This window comes from Protopterus annectens, chromosome 7.part0 (assembly GCF_019279795.1).
Source record: "Protopterus annectens isolate FY-2018-M chromosome 7.part0, PAN1.0, whole genome shotgun sequence".
In the NCBI taxonomy this organism is placed as follows: Eukaryota; Metazoa; Chordata; order Ceratodontiformes; family Protopteridae; genus Protopterus; species Protopterus annectens.
Window position 1 is genome coordinate 782,418,736 of NC_056739.1, and position 14,035 is coordinate 782,432,770.

General features: G+C 42.1%; 1 protein-coding gene across 1 annotated transcript in view; it reads left to right on the forward strand.

Annotated features, from left to right (window-relative positions):
- Positions 1 to 3,558: 3,558 nt before the first annotated feature.
- The window catches only part of GIGYF1 (GRB10 interacting GYF protein 1), a gene marked incomplete in the record, with an annotated part of 2,892,461 nt that continues 2,881,984 nt past the window's right edge, over positions 3,559 to 14,035 (forward strand). The window contains 1 exon segment of the mRNA XM_044077309.1: positions 3,559 to 3,888.

The window sequence follows — 14,035 nt, forward strand, 5'->3', positions numbered from 1 at the left end:
TATCATGTCCTTAAAAGAGTACAATGTCCCCTTTGGTTTGCATTTGTCTAAGCATATGACCCAGTATGAGAGAGTGCAACATTTCTTCACAAAGGTAATTAAGGGTTCTATATTCCTTGAGATTCCCAGACCTCCTGAAAGTATTCTCTCTCTCCCTCTCTCTTTCTTGTTTCCTTGAGAAGTACCTCTAGCTAGTCCATATACTTCCAGGACATCCAGAAAACTAACACCCTAAACACCTGCTCAAGATCTTAAATGCCACTGAAATATAAATATCACCTGCAGGCAAGAAAGACATGTATCCAAGAGAATCCCACTTTTATGAAATAAGACTTCCTTTGGCTATAAAACAAAGCAGCTTCCTGGCCCTCTTTAAGTATACCCTGGAGAAATTAATGGGCAGTTGAAAATACATTTCAGAACTTGCCCCTCAGGCCCTTATTGAAAGGGTTTGAAACTAGGTATAAGTTAGCCATGTCAATGAGTTCTTACAATTTGGAATATTATGACTAGGTTACTAATGGTGATCTGGATCAATAGCCTAGTATTATCTTATGAAACTATGTAATAACTGAAAGGATGAATGGATACAAGTGGAAGGTTATTTTGTAAGGAAACTGGGTTCACTGTCTAACAGTGAGAAGTTGGGTAATCCAGAAAGATGTCAGGAGTGCGGCTACTGCTCCTCTTTGTTGACAGGAATTTGTGAAGATGTTTTAGGGACTTCTTGTGGAAGCCCTCCAGTACTTCTCACATGTAGCAGGCATAGTCCAGTGGAAGGAAGCCCTGATTCAGACTTGGGACACACTAGATAAGTTATATCTCATCTTGCCTGTGAGCACGTCACAGATTCCAAAGAATGTGTCTGAGACTGTTTATTTGTTAATAGTAAATAGGTAAAACACTAATCTCTGTGGACCCTTTGGAGGTTCAACCCTGGATTAACCATCCAGCAAACCTTACACAGCAAAGTGTTGCTGGGGACAGGGAACTCTAGTTTAGCCAGATAAAGCTGCTACTGCCAATCTGACCCTCACCTCACCAGAACATGTAACATAGAAAATTGATGAAGTATTTCAAATACTAATTAAATAAATAGTAAATACATTTCTAATTTTCTTTAAAATGTACTTCAAATAATTCTGTATGTAGGGGGAGGGGGGCTACAGCCTCTTAACCCCTACCAAGACAAAAACAGGGTTAAAAGGGCCATCAACCCTCTTACAAACTGTATTAGAAAAATGCAGTTTGCAATTATAGTGATTAAGGACATGCTAGACCAAAGGAATAAATACGTATCCATGTGGAGGTGTCTGGTACGTATTTATACACTGTATTCACAAAGTACAAATATACAAAAGTGCAACATGCAAGGTGCTTACACATTCCCTTCTAGAAGTGTTCACGCTAACTTTAAATTGGCACTTTTCATATTATTTTCTAACGTTAGCCAGTACTGCTAAAACTACATTAATATTACAACACTACAATGCTCATTGCAGAAGCCAATTGGTAACAGCTACAAAACCCACACCATAGCTCTCAACTGAATCAGGGACAAACCTCATCAGAATCAGGGATAAATCTAGAAATAGTCAGGGACACTTTTTAAAATGTTAGCACTTTTAACTTGAGATGGTTGCATAGGTTCATAGGATGATACTAGGCTATTGGCCCAGACAGGCCCTTATAAGCTTAGCCAAGAATTTTGCCCTTGTTTCCACAAAGTCAGCACTTGTTTCCCCGTCCAGCAGGAACATAGGTGGGATCCCAGTGCTGTATTTTCTGTTTCCCATCCACTCGTCCAGGTTCTTGTTAACAAGGACTACTGAGGTACTCTGCCTGACATGGAGATGGAGTCTTTTCCACAGATGAGGGAGTCTTTGGGACACAAATCTATCCTGCCAACAAGTTCTATTAATGCCACAGACCAGGTCGTGGCTTTGCATGTGGGTTGTGCAAGTGAAGTTTGACTTACGGATATGCAGCAACTCTATTAAGGCTGGGTCTGAGATGGTCTTGCATGCCAGACACAGGTCACCTCTGAGTAGTCTGCATGAGACTGAGTACGGGGATAGCGCTTTTAGCCTATTTGTATAGGATAGGTGTTTGAAACCCTGGATTTTCCTGGTCAGGAAGCTCTGAGGTCTCTCCAGCTGATGCATGTGCTTGGCAAGGTACATGCCGAAGGGGGCATTGTACTCAATAATGGGGATGATAACGGAGGAGTACAGGGATGTTATGACCTTCTTGTTCCTGGACGAAATACCCTTACTTATGAGGTGGGCCATGTAAAAAGCCTTCTGTACAACAGAGGCAACGTGGTGGTCAAAAGTCAGGTTGCTATCAACCTGAGTGTCCAAGTCCTTAACGACTGATTACGTGCTTATTACATTGTTATTAACGTAATAATTAGTGGGGACGCTATTTTCCCCAAAAGGGATAATGATGCTTTTCTTGGCATTCAGTTTGAGGCTTCTGGCACCAGTCATTAGTTTGGGTAAGGCCATCTTGGAGTACGTTCACATCACTAGGGGAATTTAAGACAGCGCCCATCTTGCAGTCATCTGCCAACTTGGTCAGCCACAGACCACTGGTTTTGGCTTGCATCCCTTAAAAGTATATCCCAAACAGAAGAGGTCCCAAGACAGATCCTTGGGGTACACCACTCGTTACAGGTCTACTACTAGAGGTGGCTTCCCCTATTTTGACTGAGTGAGTTCTATCAGTGAGCCAATTAGCTACCCATCTGGTAACATACGGGTTGATGCCTAGCTGGGAGAGTTTATCTATTATACTTGAGTGGGGAATAGTGTCGAAGGCTTTAGCTAGGTCAAGGTAGGTAGTGTGCACTGTCTTCCTCTCATCCCTGGAGAATAAGAGAATGTGAATTAATATACATTTAATTAAGTAAAATAAACCTACACCTGTAATTATTGTCGTTATTTATGTAAAATTGTCCATCCTTTTCTCCAAATTTCACCAGTTTTACAAAGGAGTATGGGGCAAAACAGTTACAATTTAAGTAAATAGCTGAGACAACTGACAAGTATTACCCACACTACTGTAATTTCATACCATTTTAACAGTACGACTCACTTTAGGACACTAATGCTGTAAAAAGTCTAACACCATAATACCTTCTGTATTAGTATGACTCAATTTAGGAAACTAATGCAATAAAAAGTCTAAAACCATAATACCGTCTAGTGTTAGCAAATGGCCGTGTGACAGAACAATGACGATTATAATGCTCAGGTATTTAAAATTATCAGCGTAAAATTTCGAGGAAAAAGTTACGAAAATTGGCAGACTTTTGCGAAGTACTGTGGAGAACTGCCTACAGTTAAAAATAAAATTAATAAACGTGCTAGTTTGGAAAAAAACACTTCTAAATGAATAAAATAATAATTACGACAGATAAACAAAATGAGACTTTAATAAAAATATAACTCTACAAGTTATCCAAAGAAGTAACAACCTTCATCACAAGACCTGTTTGAGTCCCTCCCTCTTCAAAATAAGGCCCTTGTCACGTGAGAATGAGTAGGACGGCCATCTTTACAAACACAAACAGAGAAGAAGCGAGTGAGAGAGTGAGTGATACTGAACAACTGAAATAAACATTGATACAACTATAATTTCGACAGTAGCAACGATCACGGGAAGGATAAAATAGAAGAGGAGTGCAAACACACATAAAAAAAGCCTTCCAGCGGGCAAGTGCGAGGCCAACAGTGATCGGACCGTTAACACCCCGGTAAAAAGAGGCGAGAGGCACTCTGATAAGGGAGAGAGGTGTTGGAAGTAACAAAAACTTCGCGTGGCAAGCGACACAGCAAACTTCCCATTGATCCGTTGGATGTGGGACAGTAGGGCACATCTGCAGTAAGTATAATTGTGGGCAGTTAATCTGCAAGGAGAATTTGCTCGTGCCGTTTTGCTGGGCCAGACCTGTTGGCATGTTGACCCCGCCCCCTTTCTTGCTTGCGGAACTGCCATTTCGGGTTCTTTTTTATTTCCCCTGCACCGGTTGATGGCTGTGGGGCTGCGCAAGAATGTGGTGAGGGTAGGAGGGGCTGTGCATACGGTCCCCTCCTTTGGTGGGTGGGGGGATGTGTTGCTGTTTTTCAGGGTTCTACTGTGGTGGGCCCTATCCTGGCCTACTTGACTGTCATTTTTTTCAAGGAGAGAGGGTTGTTATAACTATTCATAACTGATTTTCCCCTTTTTTGTTCAACAGGCAGTGTGCACTAATTTTATTTTATTCGTGAAGTAGATTTTGCTGAAATCGAACCTTGCTTTTTGGGAAAAAAAGTTTGGGAATATTTTTGTGGGATTGCAGTTGAGCTTTCCTTTAAAACGCTTTATATTAATATATCAGATGAATGAAAAGTTTACGTTTTGTAATATGTTTGTAAAAATTGCAGTCTTATTCTTTTTGTTTGGTATTTTATAATAGTTTTGTATAGGATCGTTTGCTGCATATGTGTGATAGTATGTTGTGGCTAGGTTACTAACGTTTGATCAATAGTCTAATATTATGTTGTGATCCTGTGTAGTAAGAACATGGGTATAAGTGGGAGAAATCGGGTTATTTTGTAAGACGTGTGGGTTTCGTGTCTGAGTAACAGTGAGAAGTTTGACAAGTTAGAAGGATGTCAGGAGTATGGTTACTGCTGCTGAGATAGTCTGTGTATGTCAAAATTATACATGTATATACACGCAAATATGTAAATGCGTGTGTTTATAAGCACAGCTTTATAACAGGTGCTTCATTTAGTTTGCCGGATTCAAGTTGAATGCCTGGGTAATGCTGTTGAGTGGCTTGTGTGTTTTCTGTTTTAAAGGTCAAAACAAAAAAACTTTGAATGCATGATAGTGTATGCATTATTAAGGCGTTTGAGAATTATGGTTGTTACTAATTTAGAATTTTTTTGTTTAACAAATTTAATGTATTGAAAACAATGCGTATAGTCCTTTGAAATTTATGGTTGTGCATACTATTTGAGTTTGCTTCACATCCAGTCATTTCCATGAGAAACTTCAGTTTCAGACACTTCAACAGATTCTATTTTTCTTTTATTTATTTATTTATTCATTCATTCATTCATTCATTCATTCATTCATTCATTCTTTGTTAACCAGGCTAATCCAAGTAGGCTAGTGACCTGAGGTGATGTTTATACTACTAGGGCATTGGGGAACTTTCCCTAATGTTTTTTCTGTAGGTTCCTTTGTTCTGACTGGGGTCCCTCCGTGATCTATTTTTGCACCACAACCACTTTTTGTTAATAAGGTTACCGCTACTCTTTACAGATCCATCCATCTTCAACCACTCCGACAGAGAAAAGAACTCCAGAAAGATTTTAACACTTAACTTTAACTGAATTCGAAGTGAATCAAAAATTGTCAGTTATTTTTGGCACTTGCCAAAAACTCTTGAATTCTTAACATGCTGTATATCACAGGCCAAAACAGCCACTTAAACACCTTCGAGTAGCTGGTTGTATGCCTGGACTAGTTGCTGAATTTTCAGGTTCTCATTGATTAACCTAGTTCAGAAATTTTGCTCTGGATCTCTAAGATGTTGCATTTTCTTTCTAGTCCACGTAGAACTACCGTTATTCTATTTGTTTTTCTTTAATATGGGCCACCAGTAATAACAGACGCAGCATCCAAAAAGAACTCTGTAGTCCTCCAACCCCTCTTTAATAAAATCTGTTACTTTATAGCCAAGTTAACTAACCAAGGCCACCACTACCTCTCTGACAGAAGGATATCTGGGTGCCCATTAAGCTAAAGAGCCAACCTTTTAGTATGCTCACTGCTGTTTAAACTGCTTTATCAGGACACCAACACTCCTGTTGCCAAACTGGTTCCTATCATTTCCTGCTGCAGCGACGGAAGTCTCTCCCAAATCAGCACCAACTGTACAATTTTTTACAGTAAAACTTCATTGAAGCAACCTCAATGTCTTTTGTCCCTAAACTCAGACAAGAGCCTACACTCAGCTTAAAGGACCTCCCTGCATAAACCAAATTAAGACCATCGGTTTAAATTGTACTTGGTGAGCCAGAGCCAATGTAAGTGACATTTAACTCTTCCTCCTGTCCCATACTTCTGTAGCCTGTCACTTTTTTTGTGCAATTTGTACATTTAATTATATTTCTCGTGCTCTCTCTCCTTTTTTAAATAAGCTGTGATAATATCTAATGAATAATTCTAAGGTTCATAGGTGGTTACTTTACAAGCCTAGCCGTGTGTACCCAATATAATAATAAAACCCAATGTAAAGGATCTTAACTAAACTATAGAGATCTTAGTTAGCAATGACTGCCCATATCTAGGAGGGTCATAGGTGAAATCCCTGCCAAGAATTTATGGTTTCTCATTCAGGCTACACTTACAGGATCATAGTGGGACTCTGATGTGAATTGGTAGCTTATTTCAGAGGAGTGGCCACCTCCGAGACATATCTGTCTCCTCAGTGGGTCCCATTTATGTTGCAGCCAGTGCATTGCAGTAGCAAGTGCCTAACCAGAAGTGACCAATAGTAGATTTTAGCAAATAATATTTTTAAAATGAATATTGTTTGTATTCCTAAGAAGGTGCATCTGTATTCCTTGATTCCTGAAGGGCATCATGCCATGCTTTTATTTATATTTGTTGACCGGGAGTGTCCGACTGGACGTAGGTCCATTTTCAGCGGAGGCCCGGGGAGAAAAGCTCCACAGTTAAAATAAACAGTAGTTACATTGGATTACTTGGCGATTAACAATTTACATAGCAATTACGTACAACATATTTACGTACAACATATTTACAGATGAAGAACATAGTACATCAGTAGACAACTAGAATCTTTATCTGTGAAGTACATAACAGACATTAACAAATGTTATAAGAAGAAGTTCCTGCTGTATAATTGGTACTGGCTTATGAGTATCTGAGCTTGCTATAATCAAGGTAGTTAGTGGAGTGGAAAGAAATGTAGAGTTTGGGGTGGGTGATATTAGAGTGGGAGTTGCAAGGGCATAGTCAGCATGTTTTTAGGTGCGCTTTTAGTAGTTTTGAAGTGGGTGCATGATGGTATGGAGGTAATTGTGGGTGGGAGGGAGGTTTTTTTTTTTTTATATGGTCATCTAAGGTATCTGCTGTAACAGCAGACTTCACAGTATTTTTGGGGTTGCTTGCAAGGATCCAGTCAGGTGTAGTGGGTCATGATTGGGCTCATCTTGGTGATTAGGCATCACTAGGGAGACTTCAGTCACTGCTTGTGTTCTCATAAGGAGAGCTCTGTATTTTAATGTGTATTAGAGCTAATGAAGGGCTTCGTCAGGAACAGTATTTTGTTTTCCAACAGGGAGATACAGGCTGTGACTAGCAGTTGACCTTTCCTTTCTTTCCATTACACACATTCCACAGTTACCCCAGTATTTGATGGCAGCTTGCCCCAGAACCATTTGTGGCGTTTGTCTTTCCTGAATTTAATGTCATTATCAGATGCAGCCACGGTTTGGAGACCGATAAGATGTTTGGTTTGTAAAGACCAAGCCAGCTGTTTTAAAGAAAGTTGTTCTTTTTACTCCTCCTTCCTGCTGGCATTGATTGGGTCATTTTTTTGGCCAAATACTTTGGACCAAACAGCATTTTTCAATTTGATGTTTTCACAGCTGGGGCCAGGGTTTGGGTGAAGAACGCACAAAATGAGGGTTGAAATAGAAAGTAGAGAATAGACAATGTTTACTTTGAGTATTTTTGAGTTTTGAAATAGTTATGCTGACCTGTTAATGAGAGCACTGTATTTGTGAAGAAACAGTTTACACACTTAGAAAAAGACAGACTGTGCATAATTTGTTTCTAGTACTGATCTGTGTGTAGCTGAAAAAAGTAGAGATTTGTTTGTGTGTTTTTAATTAACTGGAGTAGAACATTGAAATGAATATTTTCATGTTCATTCTGGGTTTACAACAGTTTAGGTAAGATGTTTTGTGGCTGTTTACAAGAAATGTACAGTTGTGATACAAGACGTTTGAGTAGCAGACATCAAGGAAGTAGTTGGCCAAATATGCATAATGTGAGAACACAATTGGTGATGTTTACAGTATCCACTGTTGTATTAGTTATAGAGAAGATGGAGTAGGCATTGCCTCAAAGGTCACTGAGCTGCTGTTTTAGGCTAATGTGGCACAGATGTATTTAGTAAATGTATCCATTTGATTGGATGGTGGATGGAAAGCAGTAGTCCTCTAGAATGCATACAAGGCTGAACCTTCCAGCTGCCTCTAGATTTGTTAAAGTACGTGTTAGTAGCCTCTAGATTTGTTAAAGTACGTGTTAGTACCCACAGACAATGTCAAGTGTTCAAGCAGATGGTCAGTGGTGTTGCTGGAGTGTGTACTGCTTGTGGTGAGGTATAAAGGTGTATAGGATTCGGCAGGGGGGAATGCATGTGGGAGAAAAGAAATGTACTAAATGTTCAGAGTGTCTGTCTAGCAGGGTTACAAAGGGTGGGTTATAACAGCTTAGTGTTTTGTTCTGGGGAGCTTTGTCTTCCTGGTTTACTGGTTGTTCTCTACAACTTTATTTTATTGAGGAAAAAAAAACACCTGGTTAAGTACTTGTAGGTTAAAAATTCAGTTGACAGAGTGATAACTGAAAATGCCTTTCATTGCTGTCTGTCACTTAAAGTAACATTGGTTTAAAGTGGAAATAAGATCTAGAACTATAGGACCAGTGTTTAAAAAAAAAAGTTCCCATCCATAATTGGACATCTTACTCGACATTGTGTGTTAGTGGTCAGCACAGCTGAAGAACACATTTCTTTAAGATATTAACCACTCTAGGTCAGTTTTATTGGTGCCCTGCTAGCTTCAGAACTTGCATGCATAAACAGTCCTTTTCTTTATACTTGAAAAGGTAGCTGGTAGTTAGTTTTTACATACATCAACTGTATGTAAAATGTGTTTTTCCATTTGATAACTGTAAAAGTGATTGGCCCAGTTGTTCATTTTCAACAGAGGACCATGGAGAAAAGCTCCACAACAAATTAAAAAACATTTAAACAGTAGTTAATGATTAATTGTACACCAGGGTAGAAAATCCCCACCTTAAGGTTAACTATTTTACAGTGAGTTTGGGAGAAAGGTTCTGCAAAAATATTTTCATAGGTTCATACTAGGCTATCTGCCCTAGGGCATGTATAAGCCTAGCCAGAGTGTGTTTGGCTTTCGCCACCCATTTTAAATGAATTTTGCTATGCCCTTTTTCGAGGTTAATATACTGTGCCTCTGTCTAACAGTGACACAGAAGTGATACCCGGGGTAAGCCTACGATCTCCCATCCACTCATCAAGATTCCTCTTGAAGAGAGTCAATGAGGGACTCTGCCTATCCTGGACTGGGATTTTATTCCAGAGTGAAGGGAGCCTCTGGGTTGGTTATGAATCTGTCCCTCCAGCATGTCCTATTTATTTCAGTGCTGAGGTTCAAGTCTCTCGAGCACGTAGCTCGATGGAATTTGGATTTTCTGAGTTGCAGCATGTCCATTAATTCTGGGTTGGACATGGCTTTATACATGAGGCACAGATTGCCTCTGAGCAGGCGGTATGCCACTGAGTAGAGCTGGAGCTTCTTTAACTGGGCAGCATATGGCATCTGTTTGAGCCCTTTGATCCTCTTGGTGAGGTACTTTTGGGGTCTTTCCAGTTGCTGCAGGTGTCTGGTAAGGTACATCCCAAAAGGGGCATTGTACTCAATTATGGGCCTGATGAGGGATGAGTAAAGAGGCACGATGACCTCCCCTGATCTAGATGTGAATCCCTTCATGATTACGTGGGCTATATAAAATGTTTTTCTAACCACTTTGGCCACGTGGTTTTCAAATGAGAGATTGCTATCAACTTGGGTCCCCAGGTCCCTAATTACTACGTCCGTACTTAATGGATTACCACCTATGTGGTAATTTGTGGGCACTTTTTTGTTTTTGCCAAAGGGGATGACTATACACTTTTTGGCGTTTAGCTTGAGGCCATGGCTCTGGCACCAGTTGTCTGTTTCTATGAGGCCCTTTTGTAGGATGCTTGTGTCGTCTGGAGAGTCTATTATGGCGCCTAGTTTGCAGTCATCTGCGAACTTGGTCAGCCACAGTCCTTCCGTGTTGGCCTGTACCTCCGAGAAATATATACCGAACAAGAGAGGTCCCAGGACTGAGCCTTGTGGGACGCCACTTGTAACTGGTTTGGAGTCTGACATGGCTCCAGCAATTCTAACCATGTGGGTTCTGTCCTTGAGCCAGTTTGCAACCCATCTAGTGACATAGGGGTTTATATTTAAGCTGGTGAGCTTATCTATAATGCCCGAGTGGGGTATTGTATCAAAGGCTTTTGCGAGGTCCAGGTAGGCTGTATGGACCACCTTCCCCTCGTCAATGGCCTTGGTGACTATTTCAAAGAAATCGACCAGGTTTAAGAGGTAGGATCTGCCCTTAACAAAGCCGAACTGGGTAGGCTCCACTGTCTGTTGGTCCCCAATATCTTTATTTATGAGGTCCATGATGATCCTTTCCATAGCTTTGCAGACCAAGCTAGTCAGGCTTATGGGGCGATAGTTTCCAGGATCCGTTGAGGCACCACCTTTGTGGAGATGGACCACTGTTACTGTACGCCACTCTTTGGGTACATATCCTGTAGTAAGGCTGAGATTGAACAGTAGTTTTATGTTTGGGTTTAGCTCTTCTTGGAGTTCATGTAGGACGCAGCCCGGGACACCGTCGGGTCCCATTGATGCTGTGTTTTTTGCTTTGGAGAGGACGGCTCTTACCTGAGCATCTGAGATGTCAGGGGGGGCAGCACTCTGCTGGGATAGATATTTGCCCTTTAGGTTGGGAGGGGGGGGGAGAAGTTTGCGCTGAACCTGTCAGCTAGGATGTTGGCAATGTCTGTGGGTTTGGTGTATTTTTTGTCATTTTGGACTAATTCTGAGCATATCTGGGAATTCCCACCCAGATTCCTAACATAACTAAAGAAAGCCTTGTGATTATCCTTAGTGTCCTGTGCAATTTGTCTCTCGAAGCTGGCCTTAGATGATTTTATGAGTGCCCGTAGTTTTTTGCTAATACTGATCAGAGATGCCTTCCCTTTTTGGGATTTTGCTCTATCATGTAGTAGCTTCCTCCTTCTATTGTATAGTTTGTTTATGGCTGGGGTCCACCAGACAGGACACCTGCCTTTGGAGGATTGGGTCTTGGTTTTATTTGGGATTGCATGATCCATGCATTCCTGAAGGTGTTCATAGAATGCATTTATAAAGGATTCTGCGGTCTGGGCTGTATTTTCCACAGGCCCGGGGGCTTTGAAGGATTCCACCTCGGTTTTGAGGAGTGTGAAATTTGCTTTAGAGAAGTTTTTCACTGTGGTTATCTGGGCAGGGGGTGCGGTCGTGATGTGAATATCCAGTGAGATTAGTTTGTGGTCTGATCTTACCAGTGAGGGATACACTTCTGGTCTGGAGCATAGAGCCCCCATGTTGGTGATGATCAGGTCCATTATGTTTTCCCCTCTTGTGGGAGTGGTAACAAGTTGTTCCATAGCATTTGAGTTTATAAATTCTAGGAACCTTTGGGCTAGGGTGTTTGAGCTAGAGTAATGCTCCCAGTCTATGTTTGGGTAGTTGAAGTCGCCCAATATAATGGTGTTTGGAGAGACCTTCATATTTTCCAGTGTTCTCAGGAAGGCCGAGTGGGGTTCCTGGGTTTGGGAGGGTGGTCTGTAGCAGGCTATAAACTGGAAGGCAGTTTTACCCATTGTTAGTTGCACATGGATAGTCTCTGCTTCGTGCTGTGCCACCAACCTGGAGGTGTGGGTATCTTTGACGAATATTGATACTCCCCCTCCTTTTGTGGTTCGGTCCAAGTTTTGGGGCCGAAAAGCATGGTATGAGGTATAACCTGGTAGTGCTGGGGTGCTCTCGGGAGCCTTGAACCAGGTTTCTGTTACTGCACAGATATCGATGTTCTCCATGCTAAGGAGAGTTTCGAGTGCGTGCATCTTGAGGTTTAGACTTCTGGCGTTGAGTAGCATTACTCTTAGTTTCTTATCCCTTGTTATGACCATGGAGGTGGGTTTGTCTTTTGAGCCTTGCCTAAAAAAAGGCACTATGGGGGTGGCAAGAGCCTTTGTCAATATCCGAAAGCCCAGGGGTGACAGTTGCAAGCCGTCTCTAGCGAAGCATCGTGGCTTGCCGAGCATGTCATCCCAGGCTGACAGGCATTGGATCCCCTTTGAATGACACCAATACTTAAGCCAGTTGTTGAAATTGATCATCTTGTCTTCATATTGTGGCATCATTCTTTGTGAGGGTAAGATGCTACTCAAGGTCAGGGTCATACCGGCCTGGGCTACATGCTCAGAGAGCTCCTCTATGTCTCTCTTCATGTAGTCCAGGGAGGTAAGTCTCAGGTCATTCACACCAGCATGGACAATGACTTAGTCATATTTGTACTTGACTTGGAGTGATCTGAGTGCTTGTGTTATATGGCGGATCCTAGTGCCCGACAGGCAGCTCACCGTGACCTTCTCCTTGTTCAGCCTGGTGAGCGGGACGTCATGTGCCTGACGATAGTCACCTATTACAAGTGTATCAGGTGTGTTGTTTAGCCTTAAGGGGTGTGACTGTTCGGCACACTGGCTTTGTGAGCTATGTGTTGCACGTGTTTTGTTTTGGGGTAGAGGTTGCTTGGGTGTCTGCTTTGCCGGTCTCTGCTGCTTAGGCAGATTTTTATTTAGAGCCTCCGAGTATGTTTTGTGTGTTTGTGTTTGGTTTGCTGTCGTGGTAGGTCTATGTGAGACTGGAATTGTATTGAGTGGTTTCCTTCTCCTCCTGACTGGTTATGCCAGTACTGAGTTGAGAGAGCTTAGCCTCCAGTTTGGCTATATGGTTGCATCTCTCATATGCTCAGAATTAGTTCAAAATGATGTGAAGATTACTGATCCTACAGACATTGCCAACATACTGGCTGAAAGGTTCAGTGCAAACTTCTCCCCCCCCCTAAAGGAGAGATATCTATAACAAATGATTGTAGCCCCCCAAACATCTCTAACGCCCAGGTGAGAATTGCTCTCTCCAAGGCAAAGAACACAGCATCCATGGGACCTGATGGTGTCCCCGGCTGTGTGCTCCATGAACTCAACGAGGAATTAAACCCACAGTTAGGACAGCTGTTTAATCTTAGTCTCACCTCCGGATACGTACCCAGGGAGTGGCACACAGCGACTGTGGTCCCACTCCACAAAGGCGGTGCCTCCACCGACCCTGGAAATTACCGTCCCATTAGCTTGACAAGCCTTATCTGCAAAGCCATGGAGAGGATCATAATGGATCTCATAAATAAAGACATAGGGAACTTGCAGACTTTGGATCCAACCCAGTTTGGCTTTGTCAAAGGCAGATCATGCCTTCTAAACTTGGTTGACTTTTTCGAAACAGTCACCAAGGCCATTGATGAGGGAAAGGCAGTCCATACAGCCTACCTAGACCTGGCGAAGGCTTTTGATACAATACCTCACTCGGGTATCATTGAAAAACTCATCAACTTAAATGTAAACCCATACATCACAAGATGGGTTGCAAACTGGCTGAGTGACAGAACCCACAGGGTCAGAGTTGCTGGCGCCATGTCAGACTCAAAGCCTGTCACAAGTGGTGTCCCACAGGGCTCAGTCCTGGGCCCACTCTTGTTTGGCATCTACTTTTCTGAAGTACAAGCAAACACAGGAGGGTTATGGCTGACAAAGTTTGCAGATGACTGCAAACTGGGCGCCGTAGTTGAAAACACATCCGACACAGATATCCTTCAGAAGGGTCTCACAGAAACGGATAACTGGTGCCAGAGCCATGGCCGTCAAGAAATGCATAGTCATACTCTTCGGGAAAAATAAGGTTACCCCTAGCTACCATATAGGTGGCAATCCCCTGAACACAGAAGAAGTTATTAGGGACCTGGGAACCCAGGTTGACAGTAGCCTTTCATTCGA